We start from the raw sequence: 15,441 nt of genomic DNA on the forward strand, positions 1-15,441 counted from the left end.
AGGTAGGTTTTTCTTGCTTGTTTATTTAGATGTGCTTTTAGGTTTCTTGATTGTAAATGCCCCACACATTATGGAAGATTCTTAATTCATGTATATAAGCACCACTAAAACCCTTCACAGTACTTCAGGTTTGCCATGAAGGTAAAGACCATATTATTAAGCCCTTGAGGCATATTACAAACCACTGCTGGAGAACAAGGATATGGGAAAAAAGAAAAATGCATCCACATACAGAGGACTACAAAAGAACCACCTACAACAATTACAGCTTGCTATACTGGATCAGGCAATTGACCCAATCAGTCTTTCATTCCTTTTCCTATAGTGACCAGTACCAGCTGCTTTAGATGGAGGCACACAAAACCTCTTGCCATAAACAGAAATGGAATAACACGTCAGAGTGAAATTCATTCTTAGTTTCCATTAGGTAGATGGCAATTTATGCCTTAGACCAAAAGGATCACATCTCTCTTCCAAAGTGTCATGCATTCCCATGTTTTTACATTTCTTTGAATGCTACTGAATGAAAGATAATATGTATGATCCTTTTTAGGACCTCGACAGCTGTTGGGCTCAGTGTCATTTCACAGCAATGAGCATCTGGCTGAATGTGCTAATGGGGCTTAAGAGCTCAGTTACAACTGAGCATCCTATTAAAATACATTTCCAAATTCCATGGTCAAGTGTTCTAGCCCTTTTTCTTTACTAAGGCTTAATACTACAGTTTTCTTCAGACAGGCAAGTGGATACAGTGGACTCTTCTGCAGCTTCAAGTATGCGGTTGTAGTAAAACCTGTAGTAGTAAAACAAGCACTGCATGATTCAGGTTTAACCTTTTTGCAAGAACAGATGTGGTATATTAAAGACTGACTTCTTTCTGCGTGAAGCAGCAAAATTCAGAGCTCAGTGTTTCCATCCTAGCTACTTTGCTCAATGGAACCCACCCTTTAACTGTTCAAGAAGCACACACACACAAGATTTATATCAAGATCGTCACTTGAACGTAATTCTAAGTGTTCTCTCAGTTACTATAGATCTGTGTATTTGACAATAAGACCTAAGATAAGCTGTGCTTCAGTTCACTAATTGAGACATGACTTACTAGCTCAGAAACCAATCAGTTCTCATTGCTAGAGTCATTCTAAGTACACAAAGCTTTATCACACCTCGTTAAATACCCTCTAATTTGGAATGCTTCACTGTCCTATAGCACCTGTCAACATCTAAAGAATGTACTTGGTGTGTGAACAGTAAGCACAATATTTTCAGCACCACTCTACACTGACTGCTTTGTTCCTCACTGGGTATTATTAACCCGTTCAACTCGCTGTACAATCTGCAGCCCCCATTACTTTTCTAATAAAATAAAAAAAGTCACAAGAAAAAGAAAGGCTCCATTAATAGGTAGAGCTGGAAAGACAGGACACCCTTTGATTAACATGCACAGTACATCCTGCAAGGCTGAAGGGCTTAAACAAGCAGCACTTACCAAGAATTATAATAATATTTCAACTCTGCATTAAAACTGCCAGAGTCCAGAGAATTTGACAATTTAATCACTGCAATAGTTCTAAAAACATTTTACTATAATAATACCATAACATAGTAACTCAGAAAGCTGTTTGAAGGGCTACGTTGCACCATGGCCCCTCCTGAAGTTAAAGGTGCTCTCCCCAAGCAACCATTCCAACTAGGCTTAAACATAAAGACTTTTCATCCTGGTACAAAAGTAGTCTGCCTATATATTTCAGGCAGACAACACTAACTGCCCCTCCAAGCTCCCGATGACTCAGAAATCATCAGGAAGGCAAAGAGAAGGCAAATATCTTACAACTTGACCCAATTATCATGAAAATAAATGAGCTTTTATGTTGGCTTCAGTACATGATGAAACAACCTCCTACTCACCACTTGAAAAATCTATTGTTTTCAAAACATACATTTAAATAAGCCAAAAAACCCCGCAACGCATCAGATGCGTCCCATGTAGAACACCAGTAAAGTCAGGGGAGCCACACAAACACTGGCTTGCAGAGTTGGTCAAGACTCTGACACCACCGGCACAGTGATGCACTACGTCAGCCTTCCACCTCTGGAGGTCTGCGCTCAAATGCCAGTGAAGTTCTAATGGACGCTCAAAACAAGAGATAAGGCCATAAATCTCAAATTAACTAGCCAGCTGGCATAGCCGCTAATCTCCATTTCGTATTGGTTAAATGCTTGGAAGATAAGGGCACTACTCAGGTCTGAAGCGAGGGTTACTGACGGCACTGTGTCAATGCTTCTGTGCAACTGCAATACGCCTGGCCCTGGCCACATACACTGGGGGAAGTGAGGAACTGATCCAGCAACATAAAAGACTAATTCACCCATAAATGATTCACCCATAAAAGACTAATTAAAATTAAACATATTTTTAAATCTCTTCCAAATAACTTGCCTGAACTAGGGGTATCTCCCATTCCCTCTATAGGAGCCCCATTCACCAAAAAAAAAAAAATTTTTTTTTTTTTTAAAACTCTTCTGGCCTTCACACTGAAAGGTATTTGTGTTTAAAAGAACAGGAACACACTGAGGTGCTATTCAAAATGGATAAAATCTGCACTCCACTCTCTACCTTTTGAAAGTTATTTCCGATAGCCTTTGAAACATTACCTTTATTGGTGAGTCCCTCTTTGAGGGCCAATTAATCAGAAGGAAACTACTCTTTAAATAATTTGTCTTCAATAAACTGCCCATCTTGTCCAGCCTTGAACCTGTCTAGCTCTGCTGTGCTTACCTTTGCACAAATTGAAAATGGTACCTCAAGAGGGCAAAAGCTCTTGCTTGTTATTCTATTCACCATCACTTCCCTCCTGCCTTATTAATGCACACAGTCATCACAGGCTAGCTAACAGAGACTTTGCTCTTAAAGATATGTGGCATACTGGTGATGATTTAAAGATAACATATCCCTTCTAGGAACCCCTTCCCTGCTCTGGCACTCACAGTGAAAGGGTCACTGCCTGCATCAAGGAAAGACTGAATTAGCATCAAGGCCTGACAGCCAAAAGAAAGACATCTGTGCAGCAGAATAAGCACTCTAAAGGGAAAAGTAAGGAAGCAGAGAAAAGAGATGAGAAGAAGGCTCTGTACAGGTAAACCCTAGGCAGGCTTATCCTCTTTTTTTTTAAGTGCATAACAAGGTTCATGTTTTCAATCAGTGATTCAAAATAACCTCCACATCTGTATCTGCAGAACAGCTACCTAACCAAACATCCCCCAACCTCTAATGGAGCAATAACTATTCCTACCTAAATGTAGGATTTGGCATTCATCCTTATTACATTCCATTGTATTGTTAAGGCTAGTTGTCAAGATGCTATCACTGAAATTGCTTTCGGACCTTCCCACAAAGTGTGTCATCTTGAATTTTACAAAGTATACACTCCATTCCTTTAGCAAGTTATGAAAGAAAACAGTGGAGAACGACAGACGCCTGTGAAAGCTCAATTCTGATACAGCCTTCCTGAAAGGGCAAGAAGTACAGACAATTACTGAGAAGATGCATCTCTAGACACATTTTCCAAACTGCTGTGGACCTACCTTATGGGAGTTTAATCAAGCCATGCTTCCCTAGCTTGCTAGGGGATATCAGGTGAGACAGGGCCAAAACCCTTCCTAGTTCAAGATAGTTACATTCCCTATCCCCCACTCTCCCCAGCGCCTGTTACTTTACAATACACAGGAGAGAGATTGTTTTGTATCATTCTTCTTAACAAGTTGACCTCAACTTATTTCCTCCTTACCACCTAGACATTTAAAAAGTTTAGTTACTTGTTCCAGTATTTTTCCAGATATTATTATTAAATTGACAATTCCACAGTTTTCTCATTTTTTTCCCCCCTCAAGACTGGAAAGTCAGCATAGTCTCTCTTCCAAAACTTCACTCATCTTCTTTCAAGATATCAAAGAAGAGATTGAGATTCTCCTTAGAGAATTTACTATGAACTTTATCAGGCCTAGTTTACTTGGAGGAAAAAAAACAAAAAAAACACTAATTATTTTTTTCCTCTTCCCTTTCCTTTTTTTTAAGTTTGAGGTCTTACTAGAATGGTTTTAGCCATCCGATCACCATTCACTAAATGGACTAAGATGGAATCAAAAAGTAAAAATCCATCAATGAAAAATCCGGCATCACTTGTAGATGGTATTAAGTAGAAGAGTAGCCGTCATCTTCCTTGTGATAGTAAAATACTTGCAGAATGCTTTTGTCCTTTAAGCCCTTGGTTAGCTGTACTTTCCAACAGCCTTTCTCATTACATCCTCATGGGCTTCTACAGTACACAAGTGCAGAAATAGTACCGTGCACACATTTTCATGCATGTGGTTTCTTTTAAGTATGGTCTCAAAGACACCTCAGCTCACATTCTTCTTCTACCCTCAGAGGAACTGGATCTCACTCCCACTTTATGGGAACTTCAGTGTTGATTTCCTAATCACTGAGGAGCTCACAACCTAAATGCACTGGTCTTTAACTGTACCGCCTACTCTTCTTCCACACTGGGCCCTTAAATGGCAGGGGGATAGGCTGCTTGGTGAGTGATATTTTTGTTTGTTTTGAAGAACACCACAGTAGGTAAGAAAATCCCACCCAGAATGCTCTCAGCTGACAACAAGCCTTCAACCCAAGACAGGTGTTATTCATGTACTGCTTGTCCTGCCTGCCCTAAAAGCATTAACAAAACCAAGGGGGTAGGTAAGGCTTCAGCTAAGCATTCAACACTTCAGCATTCAGAAGCCTTCACCAGGCACTTCAGAAATACTAGCACAGAAGCTGCAAGTGGTGAGTTCACGCAAAGTGTTACATACCATGTGTGGCTGTGGTTTATTTGCAGTCCTGGAAGGGGGGGGACTGTTAAGCCGAATCCTTCCTATGCATTCCCACTTTAAAGTGTAGTGCAACCTCCTATCTCCCACCAAATAGCTACAGAGGGAAGCACATCTCTGCAGTCAGCACTGGCTGATTCCCACTCTGATCCTCAGCTGAACTTCTCAGTAGCCAGAGTGCTGGAACATTCAGCCAGCTGGTTTAAACCAGACAAGCTTCTTTATAAACAGACAGTCTTCCCATTAAGATTCACATACTTTTACTGGAAAGATGATCCAGCATACACTAAAACATTTAAAGCAGAACTATTTTTGCCAGTGAAGTTAAAGAAATGCAAATGTAAAGTTCTCCCGTAAGCCCTCAGACATGAGTTTCTAGTAGTTTCATAGCTCTCATATTATAAGCCATGTTTTAGCTTGGCAAATTACCCCACAGAAAGGACTTTGTCAATAAATACAGCATGCTCTAATCACACACATACGCACATATCAGGCCTCAGTTCTCTTGCAGTCTGTAATGCCTGAACCCGATTTATGAGTCTGATGCAAATCCTATGGAATTCAACTGAAAGACTCCCATTGACATGGAAGTTTTAGACCTCTACACTTAAAATAATAAACCCCTGAAATAAATAGTAGATTAATTCACAGCAACAAGTAGAAATTCTATCAATCCTGTAGCCTTTGTTTATACAGCAGGTTACTCTTAAGAATAAATAACACTGTATTAGGCTCTAAATGTCAGATGTATATTGGGTGCCATCAGGAAAGCTCAATTTACACACAGTATTGTGCACTGCTACGAATGGCAAGCGAATTATTTTCATTTCAATTGTATGAAAAGTAACATGTAAGCAAGCCTACACAGACACGTGACATCATTTCACTATTTGAGCAGCAGGATAGGAGCTATTTCCACTGAAATTAACTCAGTCACATTATTACCTATTTTTGCTCTCTGAAGTCACATTGCACTTTCCTCTTTTTACTCAAAGCAGTAGGCTCTTATTTTATTTTCCTTATAAGCAGCAACGCATTTATAGCGGAATTTTTCAAAATTTAAGCTGAGTCTCCATTTAAGACAACAAATACTTTTGCTCAAGAGACAGCATTGCATTTGTTCTGTACATGAGTCCTCGCACCTCCAGCAGCGCATACAGGGTTAGTCAGCACTTTTATTTCTAGTCATTAATAACCTCAGCAGGAAGCAAAAAGCACATCTGAAAGCCTTCTGATAGTTTCCTTTCACACAAAAGTCAAAGCCCAGAATCAAACAAAAGACTTCTAAAATAGAAAATTTACAATAAACTGCTTAGAATAAAAAACACTTAGATTGCAAATCCTGAACACACATTAATTTATATTTTTTGCACCCACATATTTGTGTCAGAGTTAAAGATTGTCATGTATTATTTGAGACTGCATAAGTGTTCACTGTAAAATGTTTTTACCACTGCTAGTTTCTACCTAATTTCAGCCATCTTCCTATCCCAAATAGCCCTGTGCTCATTAACCAGAACATTTTAAGAGGGATTCCAGCAAAAGATCATTAACTGCTACAACACACCTTGAATTTGGTTAGAGCCTTTAAAATGAAATATGTTTTCAACTAACAAGCACCAAGCCAAGTGGAGCTTTCAGACCCCACTTCTGGGACTCCACAGCTTGAGGGCGCCCGTTTCACAAAAGACAACGGACCAAAGACAACTTCTCATGTCCCTCATGGGAGCTTAAAAGATGCACGAGGCCCAAACAACGAATGCATATACCATATCCTGTAATGCAGACTATAGCTACACACCGTATTTCTGAAACCATCACAACATTATATTGCTTAAGAGTTTGACTAAAGCCTGCAGAGATTCCTTCTCTGCTCCCTGTATATTTACATACAAAATTTTGGTATAGATAACTGCATATGACTGAATACATTGCTTCCCTGTGGTCATGCAAGTGCTAACAAGACCAGAACTCAGGGTAAATAGGAGCTATTAGTTATGGATGGAAGATTTTATTTCAACAGAAACAGCTGGGCTGTCTGCAAACATGCTTTCCAAGAAAGAAGAGCAATTTCAGGTGGACAGTATAGTACTTCTCAGAGCAAGGTCTGATACGCAGAGGAATACCTTCTCCTCTCAGACCTGATCTGGAGTCCACATAAGGCAGTGGAGGCCATTCCATCTCATCCAAAGGGAGATGGGCCAGGCCTCTACTGAGCCGGGTAAGTTCCAATTACATGATTAAAATATATTATTTCTACAGAAGAGTCAAAAGATGTTACTCTTCACCATTTACCATTTATCAACACAAAAACTTCATTCTTGCTGGTCAAACAAATGACAGTCACAGAAGTACTGCTGTAACATTGGAAATGCCCTGCAAAATAATCAAATGGCCGCGCAATCAGCCTACTAGCTGAATATATTCTGAATTTTAAAGTAAACTAGGTTTTCACCAACATGACTTAGAACCCATCTATGGAACATAGACTTACTACTTGATTTGGGGATAAGATTCAAAAATAGCATCCTTTTACATTGCTCATCTGAGTTTAAGGCCAGGTTTCCACACCACTTTCTTACCTATGTTTGCACAATTTTAGCATTTCTTGCCGCAGATGCAAAATTGGCATTTTTGCTACAAGCTCAATGTACAGCTCCCAGTCTGTACTCAGTTGGCAGGTTCATGTATACAGGAACACACAAAACATGCCAATTAAGGTTTACAGATTACATTTGCAGTGATGGTAAATTATATTGGTCAGCGCTTCTAGCACTTTTGTGCAACTTCTTCCCTAAAAGGCCGGGGCAGGGGGGGGAGGGAGGAGAGCAGCAGTTGAGCCTAGCTGTGAGGATGTGAAGACAAAGTATTTTCCTCAAGTTTTTAAGGGTTATTCCTTACAGCAAAGCTCACAAGAGTTTAACACTTGACCAAAATGAGACAAAAAGTCAGACCAAAGCCAGAAGTCAACTCACAGCTAACATCTACCTCATGCTTATATCAAGTTACATAAACATGAGAGAGGCTTGACAACTTATCCGTGTGCAAATTCCTCTGCAAAAGCGATTAACACAAAGGGTGGGACAGGCGATGCTCTGATTCAAGTCGATAAACAGACTCCCAAATCACTGGCTCCCCTCTCCAGCTCCCTGTTATCTGAGTCACAGCTGCGGCTATTTGAGATGCCCTGCACAAAGCGGGTCAGTCACCTCAGGTTTAAAGTAACAACTGCTGTCATCCCACTGTTAAAAACACAACAAAAAAGAACTATTTGGATTGAAAACACCAGAAAGCCCACCGTGCTGGGAGCAGAAAACCTGTATCCTTGTCTGTGAATGAGTTTGAAAAATGCATACTTAAGACCTTAAATCACCTTTCTACGTAACCAGTGAATACATTCGTGAACATCATGGGTAACAGTAAGAAGTCTCTAGGAAGCGTGTTTCCATACTACATGCTACTTACAAGTCAGTGTTGTTCCCTTATTTTAACTGAACTGAAGGGAGAAAGAAATACAGCATTTAAAGGAAGTCTGGCAAGGTCAACTTTTAGAACTTACTTATTTGCATCTTCACATAGTTTTCATACATTCACCTTATTAATTACCTGTTTTAAAAATTAATTTGAAGTCTCCACACTTACCGCTTTGGGGTTTATCAGCCCTGTGGAATACGCACATGTCACTGAAAGTAATCTGGACTTGCACCTACAAAGCAGGTTATCTCAGCTGAAGGCATTCTGCAAGTTCTTCATCAAAGACAAATGGACTGATGCGAGACAGCAACATGATAAATGCTGAGGACAGCACCCAGCAGAGAGCTCACTGTCTCCATCTCACAAGCAGATCCAACAACAAGCAGTCAGTTCCAGCGATGGCAGAAAGACTTCTCGCAGCTGCTTATAAAATGGCAACACATGAACTCCATCCGAGACAAGTTACTATGGCAAAATCCTCACTTTCTACGTACAAAGAACTGAGAAATGAGTTTTCAGCTATAAATAAGATGCTGATTTCTTTTATGAAAAGATCTCAGAGCATGTAGAAGAAATGAGCAGACTACAGAAATTTTGCTAAGTCTACAAAAAGTTATTTCAACAACAGAAAGATGTTTATTCGAATTTTTTTTTTAATTATTTCATTTACTCTATTCCAATCTATATTCATTTCAATAATATTGTCCTAACCACTTGTCTCCCAAAATACCAAGATACTTACATTGTGCCTTATCTTAGGAAAAAAAAAGTTAATTGCAATCAGTGGGGATATCAGCTCCTTAAAGCTAGGCATGTGTATTGGGTATCTTCCTAAAGGGCAGCAATAACAACAAATATCCCTTAGGATCTTCCTTAATTTTTAATTTGTTATAATTAAATACATGCAAAAATCAAGGCTTTGGAAAGCTTTAGGAGTATCAGATTCATTTATACTGAGCCTAGCTCTTCATCTGGCATCTTCTCCAGAGTTTACGGAAAAGCATGTAAGAAGCTTTCCATCAATAGAGAGGAAATTAAAATCTTCAAAGCTATAGACAGACTAGCTTAGAAAGGTGGAAATGAAATTGGAGACATTCACCTCCATTCTGCTGACTCAAATACAGACAGGATAAGAAACACGCATAACTCCTCCCTATCTGATACCTGATGTAAACATAAGTCTACACAGGGACAGTTTATGTCTACCAACCACCGGGCAGAATCAAGTCCAAAAGTTGCTTCTTGAGACCTTACACAAGCACTCAAGATGAACTTTTTCCTCCACTTTTTCATCAATCCACCTAAAACCTGGCAGAAGGACAACTGGGTACACCCCGATTATTTATCAAGTCAGTTAATACTAACATCAGACTTGTTACCTTTCATTTCACATAAAATATTATTCTTTTTCCAAAAGTGTTGACACATAACTGAAACTGCCTTAGGAATTTTGAAAAACGAGCTCTCACTAAATATATTGACCCACCATTCATTCCATTGTATATACTTCTGTGGTGAGGTGACAGGTCATCTGCTACTTGTCTCCTGAGGGGACCTTCTCTGCTGCCTCCACTGAGATGTTTGAGGTGCTCTGGGCTCCCTCCAAAATGTTGTTTGAGGTGCTCAGGGCTCGTACCCCTCACTTTGTGCAGATGTTCTGGGCTTCCGCTTGGTGTGTGCTTTTGAAGATGATCTGGGCTGCCACTGCTGTGCTTTTGATGCTCAGGGCTACTGCCAGGCCTGTGCTTTTGAAAGTGTTCAGGGCTACTACTCAAAACGTGCTTTGGGAGAGTTTCTGGACTGCTGCTGCTGTGCTTTTGTTGCTCAGGTGCTTTGACAAGGGTTTTGTGATGTTCTGGACTTGGTCCTTTCAGGTGATGATCAGGACTGCCAGAACCCCTAGGCTTCTGGAGATGCTCGGGGCTGATGCTCCTGTGTTTCTGATGCTCAGGGCTTCCTTCACCCCTGGTTTTTTGAAGGTGTTCTGGACTAGTTACTAGGATGATGTTTATGATGGTCTGCACTGTCTGGACTTCCAGTGCTAGAAGTACTACTCCCATCACCAACATCTCTTATGGATGTGCTTGTTGCAGTTAACTGGCACAGGCTGATTTGGCTGTCAACAGAGCTCCGGCTGCCTGCTCCACCAGTCTTCTCCTCATCCAGCAACACACACAATTCTTTTAGCTCCAGCTTTTCTTTAACCACTTCTTCTTGCCTCACTTCCAATCCTTTCAGCTTCTGTAGGTATAAGGCAACCTCTTTGTGCATAATGCTAGCACTGTGCCTGCCCAGTCTCTGCCACTCACGGGGTGCTTTCTGGATGATGATAGGCAGAAAGGCAAGAAGGTAACAAAGGTCTCTCAGTTCCTGGTTATCTTCTTGCAGCTTCTGATTGATATCCTTTAAAAGAAAGATAAGCATGAGAGAAGAGTATCCAAAAAAATTAACATTATACCATTAGCATTGTACAAGTCAGTGAACAGCACTGCTACAAACCATCAGCTAAGCACTCAAGTAAGGCATAAACAATTGTGTGTGCAGATCTGGCATATTATAACTGCATCATGTTTCATACTAACAGAACACCTGTCCAGTACAAAACTGAATATGCAGAGCTAATTTGGAAAGGTTCAATGACTAACTTCCAATATGGTATGAAAATTTCAGGTGTTTAATTAATGCCCAAAGGAAAAACAAAACAACAAAAACACAATGAGAAATCCAGATGATCATACTCTCTCATGATGTTCTCACTCCCTCAGAAATACTCACTTGTAAAGTTATTGCTGACTAAAACCAGAAAGTACATCAGAAATGGTAATCTCGCTCAGATAACTAACAACATTTATATTCTGTTCCCTAAAGCATATTCACATATAAAACGAACTTTTTAGAGATTTAAAATATTTGGGGTTTGTTTGATTTTGCTTCAGATTTGCATAAAAGAATCTTGTCTGTTCTCACTTAATCAGAATTGGTTCAATCACTCTGAAAATGAAATAATCTGCTTTAATAGATTTTTCACTTCTAACAAAACAAAGCAGTACATGTTCCCAGTGCCCTTCTCTAACTGAAGAACAGTAATGCTCTGAAGAAAAAACGTTCAGGCTCTTACTGTAGCAGAATAATACAGCAAAGAAAACATTTTCAGTATTTCGTCATCCTACTTTTACTAAACTGGCTTGTAACCATATTTGTCTTCTCTGGTCTAAATAGTCTTCCCTTATGTCTGGTATTACAAGCTTAGCCTTACGGAAAGACCATTTTAGCACAGTTTCTTAAAATAAAAAAGGAAGCTTTTGCAACTCTGCTGGGTGCGTGCCTGAGTGTGTGACCTTCCTCTCAAAATGACTTTGAACTTGACCAGTTTCAACCCAGGTTTGACAAAGGAAAAGTCTCAATGAGGTCGCAAGGTAACCTGAAAAACCTATACAGGATAGGGATTCTTCAGATGACCCCATGGTGGAAAAAAGTTGAAGTGACAGCCCACAGTTTAGCAGTCAGAGTATCTAAGCAGGCAGCAGCCATCCACTCAAGCCAGGCACAGCTGTTCATCGTTACTCATGGACCTGTTCCTTCACATGGCACAAAGAAGCAAGTAGGTACCCACACACCACTGAAACTCATTGCAGCCCAGAGACCTTGTTCTCCCAAATCCCTTTTAAAAGTTTCAGCTGAGACATCTGAACAAAAGGTGGAAGCTGAACATCACTTAGGAAGTTCAGAATTGAGAGAGGAAGTTGTCACTCCTTCCTACACATTTCGGTGTGCTTTGTTACTTAGCTGGCAGATAGATAAACCCATATAACATCACAACACCTTTGAACATAACCAGGAGAATGATATTGCTGCTGTAATTTAAATTGCATTTAAAATGTAAGCTCTGTTTTTACTAAGCTAATATCATTGATGGGTCTCTCTTACCCCCAGACACCTTCTATTGTCAAAATGGAGGGAGGGAGGGAGGATTGCTGTACGCTGCAGAACAGGAAAGCTTGGATTATCAAAGACACTTTCTCAATAATTTAGCTGTCTAAAGCCATTCTACAAGTCATGAACTCTCTTCTGTTGTACCCTCACATAACAATTCAAAAGGCCACACTGCATCTGGGTCTCTCCTCCTCTCCAACCTCACCTCAACTAAGGAATTTTACAAAAAGTGCCACGTGTCACAGCAACAAGACAGATAATGCTTTGTAGTCACGTCCGCTTTAAAGTAACTTTCAAGTTCTCCAACACAGTTATACCTGGTACATCAGGGTAATTCTCTGGCAGTAGTTACGCTGTCTTCCCAATTCTCAGAAGCAGGTAAGGAAACATTAGGGACTACGCTTCCCACCTAGCAAGAGTTAAATTAAGAAGGCATCAATCATCACAGACTTGGTCTGCCTCTCAGTGCAGTCTGTGGAAGTACACCATTGAAAGGGACTTCCTTAGAGATGCATCCTCAGGTGTCCTTTCCAGACAAGGAAACTAGGGAATGATTCTCATCACTCCAAGGCAGAGCCTAGGAAGTCATCTTAAAAAACGTGACAGAAAACAGCATAGGCAAAACAAAGCCTTTTGAATCTCTACAGCTCCACACGTTCTATCTGAAATACACGTGAAAGAATACAAACACTGAATCTTACCAGAAACCAACGAAGTCTACTGCAAAGGTGACAAGAATTAGATGTTCCCATCAGCCCAAAGCGCAGTGGGACACATTACAGAACAGCTGTGCTCCACAGACCGCGGAATAGTTTCTCACCACTTTTAACCGGGCACTTCATTTCCAGCAGGCTCAATCCTATTCGCTTTTCACGCCATTCTCGGCGAGAACCGCCAGCACATTCACCTGACGAGGGCTGGGCGAAGCCACTCGCGGGAGATGCAGTCGTGTGCCCGGCACCTACGTGCAGGGAAATTTTCCACGCAAGGACCCCGCGCCGCGGGAAGGTCGCCAGCCCCCGCGCCCCCCACCTCGGCCCCGGGGCACCGTCGCAGCTCCGGGGCCGCCGGCCCACGCCCCACGCGTGCCGGCAGCTCCGCCGGGCGCAGCTTCGGCCCTGCTCCCCGGCACCGCTCCGTGCCCGCCGCTCCGGCACGGGCGGGCTCCCTTTCTCGCCGCCGCGATGCGCTGGGGACACATCGGAGAAACTCGCCCCCCCCCCCCCGCCGCCGCCCCGCCGCCCGCTACCTTCAAGCCGCGGATCTCGCCGAGGCGGAGCTGGAGGCGGCGGTTCACCTCGCGCATGAGGCTGCTGCGGTCCAGCATCGCGCTCCTCTGCTCGGCCTCGGCCCGGCGGAGGCTGCGGATCAGCTCCTCCTTGCTCCACGCGAGCAGCTCCTCGTCGGACACCTTGCACAAGTCCTCGGCCGCCGCCGCCGCCGCTTTCGACGTGGTGGCGGCCAAAGGGCCCGAGCCCGAGCCCGGCGGGCTCCTCCCGCCCCAGGCGCCCCGCGGAGGCAGCCCCGCAACACCGCCCCAGCCGAGGGCAAGGGCAAGGGGGCGAGCCCGGAGCGGCGCGGGCAGCTCTTCCCGGAGGGAGGGGGGGGGGGGCCGCCCCGCTTCCAGCGAGGGCGGGCAGCGCTCCGCCCGGCTAGTTCGTGCCTCCTGTGCCGGTATAGGATTGGGGGGGGGGGGGGATACGAAGGGAATCACCTCCGGCCCCAAGCAGCGGATCCTGGAAAAAGAGAGGAAGAGGAGAAGAAAAGGGTGTGGAGGAAGCCGGGCTAGAGTCTGGGGAGCAAACTTCCCCCTTCCAAAGGGGAAAAAAAAAACAAACAAAAAAACCAGGTCTTTCAACAAATCAACGGTAGCAGCGCGCGTCTCGTCCTCCCTGCTCCTTAAGAGCTGCTCGTCCCTTGAAGCCGTGCTGTCTAACGAGGGCTGCTGTGGCAATCGATTTCTCTTCGGGTGGCAGATGAAGCCACGCAACAGATGAACGCAGAGTCCCGAGCCGAAGCCCCATCGTGCACGGACGGACGGGCGGGCGGGCAGAAGCGGGAATCCGCGCAGGGAGACCGCAAGCGCTCCTCCGAAGCCGCCTCTTCCCGCCAGCTTCGTGCCCCCCCTGCGCGGGCGGCGGCCAGGGGAAGGGGCGCAGGCGGGGGCCGGCGCGGCCGCCCCGCGCCTTGGCATGTGCCCACAGGGCGGCGGCGCGGCGGCAGCAGCCAGAGGCGCCAGCTGACGCTGCCGGCGCCGGGGAGCGGGCGCGGGGCGGCGCGCGGCTTTGGAGCGGGGCGCGCGGCGCGGGGGAGGGAGGCAGGGAGGGAGGCAGGGAGGGAAGGAGGGAGGGAGGGAGGCGGCACCGGCGGCCGCGCGGCACCTGCGGAGGCTGCTCGCCGCGGCGGCCCCGGGCGGGACACGCGGGCCGGGTACCCCGGAGCTGCCGCGCGAGGGGTGGGCACAGCCGTTTGCTTTCGCTTACCCTCTGCTGGTCCTCCCCCCCCCCCCCTCCCGAAGGGGCAGGGCAGCTCCATGGAAGCCCATAAAAAACGCCCACAGAAAGCCCAAAGGGAGAGATTTGCTTTTGTGCCCCCCCCCCCAGCTCAAAGCACACCTAAACAGAGCATCAGCGCTCTCCTAAGACCTACACAAGCCTCACATTTCCCTCACGTGGTTTAAGTGACGCTTAAGTAAGCAATTTTATTTCTGGAAATAAATGTACAAACACATTCAACTTCACAGAACTTCTGGTACCTCTCACAGGGCGGCTTGCGAGTCGCATTTGATTGCCAAAAGCCAGCACCGCAGCAGCTTTCACCTCATCTTTCATTTACAATGGGAATATTTAAACTTTATAGACCTAATTCTTTCCAGACAAAACTAGATGCAGTCCCGTACTCCAACTCTTTACTCAAGCTGAAGGTAGCATACCATGAAAAAGTAATTAAGATTGGGATATTCATATTTCTTCTTTGAAAATATTTAGCAAGTGCGTTGTGGAAGGCTTACGTTTTCCAATTTGCGTAGAGATACAAAGGCTCTATATAAATCTGCCTTGCAGATGATTTGAGAATGAAATTAATCTATTCTTGTTGCTCATGAAAAAAGATGATACAATATATCTCAATGACAGAAGTCGATGAACAGAAATTATTAAGTAAATG

The sequence above is a fragment of the Apteryx mantelli genome, unplaced genomic scaffold (genome assembly GCF_036417845.1).
Source record: "Apteryx mantelli isolate bAptMan1 unplaced genomic scaffold, bAptMan1.hap1 HAP1_SCAFFOLD_72, whole genome shotgun sequence".
Lineage (NCBI taxonomy): Eukaryota > Metazoa > Chordata > Aves > Apterygiformes > Apterygidae > Apteryx > Apteryx mantelli.